We start from the raw sequence: 7,637 nt of genomic DNA on the forward strand, positions 1-7,637 counted from the left end.
ATTATGTTAAAATTTTATATATTCATTATACATCATAACATTGGTTTGACTGTCATATTGGCCAAATGGCAGCCATTTTTGAGCAAAAAAGTCATCAACAGTCAAGCATTCCTGGCATTCCAGAACTGGATATTGGCGTTTATGGATGGATTTTGTTCAATCTTGGTACATACATTAGAGATTATGGGTTCCTGATGCACGTCATTTTATTTTTCAGATCGGATTCAAAATGGCTGACTTCCAGAGCCATATCTCTGATATGCTTTGACTGATTATGTTCAAATTTTTTATATTCATTTTACATCATGTTATAGATATATAGATGTATTCAAAATGGCCGACTGGTGGCCATTATGTTTTAATTATTGCTGTTCCAGAGCAATATTTCTTGAGATATTGAGTACTCATTTTAATGTTAAAAAATCATCATAATCACGCATCATCTTCTGGATCCATTCTCTTGACTTGTTTATGTTCCAACTATATTAATATTAACAGAACTATATATCTTAAATTTGATAACTAATGGAGACTGTGCCATGCATACTTGGTACATAAATACACTGGAATAAGTCATATACATGTTTGATTCAGGGTTATATTTTGTGTTTACTACCCATTACCTTAGTTGCATAAATTAACCAATTCATAGATATATTGGATAAAACTTGGTACATAGGTGCTTTTGAATAATCCACAATCTACAGGGTTGATATCCTTGCGTAAGTTAATCCAATGTGTGTCGTAACAACGATGGTGCGACATGAAAGTATGTGTGTGTGTGTGTCCATCTGTTCCACTGATATCTCAAAAACCATATGCTGCTTTTTGATGAAACTTGATGCATAGATGCTCTGGGATAATGCACAGATTTGATTAGTTTTTGGTGAAAATGTGTGCATATTAATTACCTGATTTGCGTAATGATTAGTAAATTTTTGACTTTTCTACTGATATCTCAAGTACTAATGATCACATTTCAATAAAACTTTGTACATAGATGTCATAGGACAATGCACAGAACTAATCATTTTTAGCTTAATATCTGTGCATATTAATTACCTAATTTGCATAATTAATCATTTTTCATCTTTTGATATTTCATGTACTAATTATCACATTTCAATGAAACTTATGGTAGTAGATAGATACTCAAGGACTATGGCGAAAACCTGATTATTTTTTAATGATACAATTATTGAACCCTAGCTGCCATGGTTGATATCCAGATTTGTTGACCTAACAAACCTCTCTTTGGGTCTGTTTTCAAATATATGAAGAAATACACTCAGCTCCTGTGCTTTTTATGGCATCAGGACATACTTGCTGATGACACCAACATGAAACAAGGTACATTTGCTTCTAAGTAATAGAAAATTATAAAATTTATAATATATTTGTGATGCAGGTTTAGTTAATTTTGTACTGCTGGCTTCCCCTGTGCATATTAATTACCTGATATGCATAATAATTAGTCAATTTTTGGTCAAGTACTAATCATCACATTTCAATGTAACTTGGTACGTAGATGGCCTGTGACATTGCATAGACCTTAGTTTTATACTCGTATGAGGTATGTAAAAGGTGTGAAAATTAATCACAAAGGGCGGAAGCAAAGTGTGAAGCGCACATTTAGAAAGGGACCGAGGGCAGACGAGAAAAACAATAGAGCGCGGATTCATAAACCATAGAGGGCGGACACGCTAATAAAATAGCGTGCGGATAGCGAAAACAAAATCTGACTTGCAAAAAAAAATTGACTGACTTGCAAAATTACCGGTCAAAACCAAAGACTACAACTTGAAGCTCATGATAAAATTAAATATAGTGTCTGACTGGCGAGTGCACTTCCAGAAATGACGCGGACAACTTGAATGAGCCGTAAAACATCGACTAAATGACTAAAAACACCAACTACAAGTTGTAGTATTTCTGAGCTCTATTTTACAATGCAATGCTAGTGTATGCAGAGAAAACATGGGAAAACTGGTCCACACGCAACGTATATCTGTGCAAATTAATTACCTGATTCGCATAATTAGACAGTTTTTCCATCAATATCTCAAGCACAAGTAATTTTGAATTAATTTTTAATGTGTATCCAATACTCTCAGCACACGGGAGTTCTTTCTAAGCTTTCTTTGATTTTCTAAAAGTTTGGAGCATAAGCGTTCATGCAACGTTTCGCATGCGCGCGGATACCGGACCTGGGTAGTAATGTAAACCTGCACTTGATGTTGTGCTTGTTGATGTACCATTAGACGTTATAAAAATAAAATTACGCTTTACTGAATATCAGCAAACTGGCATGTTTGTATTTTCCGCCATTACAAAGGAAGGCGCCTTTCTTTACTCGCTACTTCCGGAAAAATGGTATTTGGCTATCAAACTTCCTTTTTTAAAATACTGAGGGCGCTGCCTCAGCAATATACATTTCCCAATCTGCTTGATTGTATTCATGACCCCCTTGTGTATTTTGACAAAAATGAGAACCTAATTCAATATCAGGGGATTTCTTTCCTTCATATTATTACATTAATGTTTTGCCTTTTACGTTTAACATGGATATCAGGTCTTTTGAAATTCTGTCATTGTTAAAACACATCGAATTGAGTGTTATAATTAAGTTATGAAGTGTTTTTAAGCCCTAGTTAGTACGGTTCTCTCTGTATGGGTGTGCATCAGGTGTTAGTTTTCAGTCTGATATACTAGGCGATATTGTTTAGGTACAAACACATGACATAATGGTTTTCGTGTTAAGCATTTTGATCGTTATCATTCGAAAAAAATATTATCTTATTATCATAGTTTTCTTGAATGTTACATATTTGATATAATATACGCATATTTTTTGCTCTTAGATCACGTTTATAAATAGACATGTTGTTGACACTAGTGCGAATGTGGTAGAAAACACCACTTTATTACGTAGCTTCAGTATCCTATAATAGTAAAATAGTTTTATTTAGTTTTATGCGTCATTCAAGATGGCGGGCCCCATATAATAAATATCGTATTTATTTTATTATCACGTGTGCGCCAGCTGACTGTGATCGAGACTATAAATGGAACAAGCAACTACTAGTATATTTTAGCGCCATTCCATTCCGCATTGTTTTGTTTTACGGTTGCATCTGTTTATGCAACTTTCTGGTAAGCTCTCTGCTATAACAATGGATATGTAGTATTGATGTAATACACTATTCTATAACAATGGATACGTAGTATTGATGTAATACACTATTCTATAACAATGGATACGTAGTATTGATGTAATACACTATTCTATAATAATGGATATGTAGTATTGATGTAATACACTATTCTACGTGTTTATTATTTACCAATACGTTTTTAGTGATTGCTTTGTTTGCCTTGTTTATTTCGGATATAGTCCAGTATCTAATAACTCCCACAATGGCGCACATAAAAATTTATATTTTGATTCAAAAAATGAAGAAAATATTGCCTGAAAAAGAATTAATCAATTACTGGATCACATACTAATTTGTTTTGTTATTTGATTCAACATATTGGACATTTTTTCTTATTTTGTGTGTGTTTTTGCTTGATTCTCAGATGCTCAATGGCAGATTTTTTAAAGTTTGTGTGAAGTGTAATGGTATATATGATTGTTTATTATACAACTGACTGGTGGCCTCTTTGATTCCATAAACCTTTGTTCATTTGAACAAGTCATTAACTTATGGCTATTTTGTTGTATTGCTTGTGTTTCTTAACCATTTCCCGGGATGCGAAGATGTTCCAATGCTATTCCATTGGCCAATATAACTTATGAGTATTTATACTAAAAAAACAAGGTAATGGGTTTGTTGTGTCGACAGTACTTGTGGATATGAATGGGAAGACTAGCCATGAACTCAGCGTGCAATATATATATATATATATATATAAGTATTGATTGTACGGTGCTACCTGTTTCGTTTCCGTATTTCATAGGAACATAACGGTTTTAGACGTTCCATCATAAATGCAATGCTTGCCGTACCAATCGCCACTATTATACACACCTGTTCCCGGTCGCTACAAAGACAAACTGTTAAAACGAGATCATTAATTGTGGTTGTCAAGGTGATATACTAACATCTGGGTTTGGTTCATATCATATACGTAGGTAGGCATGGATACATATATAACGTGACCGACTCGCCATGGGGCTGTGTTAGGTCTGTATATGCAGTTGACCTTGACAATTGAAACGCGATCGAGCTTACATCACGCCAGGTTTTAACGAGGTGGCCACGAGTATAGCTTTCCAACTATGTAATTCACTTCACAGATTAACTATGGTATGGTGATTCACCTTTGATATACTGCTTGTTCTTGAATCATAATTTCTGAGTACTAGTAACATAATCAGGGTAATTATGAAGAACACTAAACCGAAAACATTCGATTTCGCAACCTACATCGATGACACAAACGAGAAGCTTTTCATCCGAAACTCGATCAAGCGGTTCAGATTTATACGATTTTTGGAAATGTTACCCAAAGGTAAGAAAGGAATCGTCTCGCTTGCCAAGAAGAAGTCTCGTCCAGCCAAAAAGAAGAAAAATCGACATGCGACTACGAATAACACTGAGAAAAAGAAACAAGGCAAAACTGTAAAGAGGTCAAAAACACGGAAGGTGAATTTCAAGAAAATTGTTCCCTTGATAAACACATGGATGAGCACGGGTGTGCAGACGGACGCTGACTCTGAGAGCAGTCAACAAGACGGAAAGGCGCACAATGACTCTTACAGCACCGACAACGCTGAAAGCGATTCCACTTCAGCGGGACTCGTAAGTGATGCTAATACAACCGATTTGGCGGGGAAACGCCCGAAAAGCTGCCCGAACCCTAGGATATTATCAAACACTCCGGAGCAAATACGACGCTCCATGACTCTACCAGGTTACGTTACTACTCCCCACGGCGGCGTCTCTGACAACGACGCAAAAGAAAATATGATTTTGTACATCGACGATAACACCGTTGACGACTTGAACGCCGAACCTCTTTCTAGGACTATCTCAGAAATGCGACTGAGCAAGGGAGATGTCAGGCTTTTGAAGAGCCGTGATAGTTCGGCAACTGAAACCCAGCAGAGAACGGTTGATTATCAAGCCCCTGAAGAGCTCAAATCGAACTCTTATACGCAGTTTACCGGAACATCTTTACACAACCAGATATCGGTGATTGGCGAGGCAAGTGAAACAGTCAATCACATTGCGGAATCGACTCAGCGAGGCTACGTGAAAGACGGTTCAACGCAAGTGACCGAGAGTCTAGTAAACATTCAGCGGTATATCGGCAGCAAAACTCGCGTTACAGAAGTACGTCCTAGGGGAGACAAGTCACGTACTGTCGACGTGAAACGTATCGACGAAGCAAAGGTTAAGGGCAAGGGAGAGCCCCGAATCGGAGAAGCCGGTCCATCGGGAACAAACTCTCTTGAAAGTCAACAGTCGAGCAGTAGAAAACATAAGGTGATGATGAGAGAAGCCCGCGTTGGTATAGTGACGAAAACTGCATGTTACAACAAATGTGTTCTTATGTGTTTGATTGTGTTGGCATTGGTGGAATTATCAGCGCACTGGTTGTGCTACCACCACGTCGCGGTAAAGAGAAACTATGGTATGTTTGTTTCCATGAACCAAGCAACCGATGGAGAATTGCTATCTTCCTGTCTCCTGGCAACCATCATCTACATTGTTTTTGCAATCATCGTGATTCACGAGTGGAGAAAGGATAACGGTTTTATTTGTCTTGAAAAAAAGAACAAAAAGAATCTGAAACGCAAAGCGAAAGAAAACGAAGATGTTTTAAGGATAGCATTCGGATTATTATCTAAATCTAGGTTAAACAAACAGCAGTACTTAAAATTGGGTTCTGCACTCGTGAGACAGGGAACTAGAACCCGCAACAAAACCTTAATATTAACCATCGCCAGGGCTAAACGATTGTACGAATTAGGCAGACGACAACGTGAACTAGAGCGGGAATATCAGGAAAGGAAGTTTTTCATTATTGTTTTAGTTCTGTTCGATTTCTTAACTATGGCGTTCGAAGACCTGCCAATCATCGCTATTTACCACCGCCATATTGTGCCGTGTACGTTCGATTGGTCCAATGACTGGCACGTACTGATCTTGTTGATTTCAGTATTATGCTGCTTTACCAAAATATTCCGTCTGCTCATCTTCACTATGGCAGCCTTTTGTTGGTTCCGAAATGCTTTAAACGATAAAAGGGAGTTTCTTCTCGTTATTTTCTTTATTTTCTTCTGGATTTTATCACTAGCCTCGGCAGTGCTGTCCGTGAGTGTTATGGACAGAATTTTTGTTGTATCGGGGGAACAATTTTGTGAAAAGAACCCAGAAAAGTGCATGTTGCGCGTATTTACATCAACACACTTTTCCATGGCAGAATATACTAGCGGTGAGGTCACTTTTCAAGACGCGGGGACACATTCAGATAACAATCCGGGAAATATATTCAATATTCGAAATTTAGAAGATGAGAGAGATGTCGTTTTACAAATACCATGTGGCGGGCTTATTGCGAACGATAATATCAAAGTTTCCTGCTATCCAGAATCATGCCTAGTGCCGATCGCGGTTTCATACAAACCGCAAAGGTCCGCAGCCTCCGTATTTTACAATTTCGGCCAATCATTGAACTGGAAATGTGACGCCAACACTATGCAAATAAATCCATTGTCGAACTCGTATGTCATTAACAACATAACCTATGATGCGTCTAATATCTTAAAAGTTGGTTTCAAACACGATGCGTGGAAAAGCTGCGCAATGCCCCGAAAAGATACGACTCTCAATCTATGATTATTCATTTCATCATAACACTCAACGATAAGCACAGTGAGTGAACATTTTTATTTGCATTTATCTGTAACCATGGTAAACAAATACCTGAATAATTAAATAAATAATGTGAATGTATTCCGGGGTAACTATTTTATCAATATTTTATAACTGACACCATAAAAACCACATGATGGCGTGCCTTTGAATACGCCACATGTTGCACTAGTGCGTTTTTTGTAGCACAGTGCTCACATTTAGCAGCACGAAATCTAAACTATTGCTGTGTGTTGCATATAATTTTTAGAATCTTAGTACTGGAAATCAACAACTGCCTTTAACAGTCACGGTGATGATGTACAATCTAGCCCTGGATATGTGAACACGTTCGCTTTGGATACTTGAATGATCACGGGCCACAGCTTTCTCTGAGCAACTGAGTAAAATATCACGATACCACAATTTAGAATTAATGACGGTTTGGTATACAATGTTATCAGGGATAATAACAGCAATTCAGTGACGATGATGCGCCTGCAACCGTGACGAACGGCCATCCATGATGGTGTTCAAATACAAACAACAACAACAAAACGGTCAATCTGCCTTAATTTGTGGTTCTTTTTTATCGTGACAACAATGATCTGAATGTGATCGTAACCATGTTTTCGGGTGCATTGGTTGATCAATACTCCTTCATTCGAACATGCCGTTAAAGACATACCTCATTCCGTTTCACGGTTTGATTGGACGATGAATGTTAGCTGTATTGTGTTTGTTTGTTTTATACCTCATATCTGTATTTATTAC

The sequence above is a fragment of the Saccoglossus kowalevskii genome, chromosome 1 (assembly GCF_978046115.1).
Source record: "Saccoglossus kowalevskii chromosome 1, keSacKowa6.1, whole genome shotgun sequence".
Classification (NCBI taxonomy): Eukaryota; Metazoa; Hemichordata; class Enteropneusta; family Harrimaniidae; genus Saccoglossus; species Saccoglossus kowalevskii.